Here is a 1,031-nt window from a genome sequence, read left to right as displayed (position 1 = left end):
ATATTAGTTGTAATGCTTGCAAGGCTTATGTGATGTGCATTACCGAGAGGGCCCAGAGATACCTCTCCGACAATCGGAGTGACAAATCCTAATCTCAAAATACGCCAACCCAACATCTACCTTTGGAGACACCTGTAATGCTCCTTTATAATCACCCAGTTACGTTGTGACATTTGGTAGCACCCAAAGTGTTCCTCCGGCAAACGGGAGTTGCATAATCTCATAGTTATAGGAACATGTATAAGTCATGAAGAAAGCAATAGCAACATACTAAACGATCGGGTGCTAAGCTAATGGAATGGGTCATGTCAATCAGATCATTCACCTAATGATGTGATCCTGTTAATCAAATAACAACTCTTTGTCTATGGTTAGGAAACATAACCATCTTCGATTAACGAGCTAGTCAAGTAGAGGCATACTAGTGACACTCTGTTTGTCTATGTATTCACACATGTATTATGTTTCCGGTTAATACAATTCTAGCATGAATAATAAACATTTATCATGATATAAGGAAATAAATAATAACTTTATTATTGCCTCTAGGGCATATTTCCTTCAATGAAATGATGTACTCTCTGAAGCGAATATTTTGATATGCTACACGAGCAAAACGAAGCTACGGATGCGAAGTTACGATGCGATAAATAATGCAAAAATATTGTTGAAATGGGGGAAAAGTCAACCGAGGATTAGGGTTCCAGATCCAGATCGGATCGGGCATGGAAGTGGAGGCGGCCGGATCTCTCGCCGGGGTACACTGTAGATGGCTGGAGCGGGGACTTGGCGGTGGTGGCGCACGCCGGCGATGAGGAGGAGGCGGTGGGCGGCCGGAGCGGCGAGGTCGGCGCCGGGCGCGGACGGGGCGGCGCCGGCTCGGGTCGGCCGCGGTGGTGCTCGGTGGCGTGGTCGCCGGAGCGACGAGGTGGCGCTGCTCGCCGGTGAAAGGAGGCGGCGGCCGGCGAGAGGAGAGGCGGGCGGCGCTCGGGCGGCTCCTCCCGCGGGCGGCGACGACGAGGAGACGGGCC

This window comes from Triticum dicoccoides, chromosome 4A, assembly GCF_002162155.2.
Source record: "Triticum dicoccoides isolate Atlit2015 ecotype Zavitan chromosome 4A, WEW_v2.0, whole genome shotgun sequence".
Taxonomy (NCBI): Eukaryota; Viridiplantae; Streptophyta; class Magnoliopsida; order Poales; family Poaceae; genus Triticum; species Triticum dicoccoides.
The sequence above is the reverse complement of the archived record's forward strand: the minus strand, read 5'-3'. Positions refer to the sequence as shown.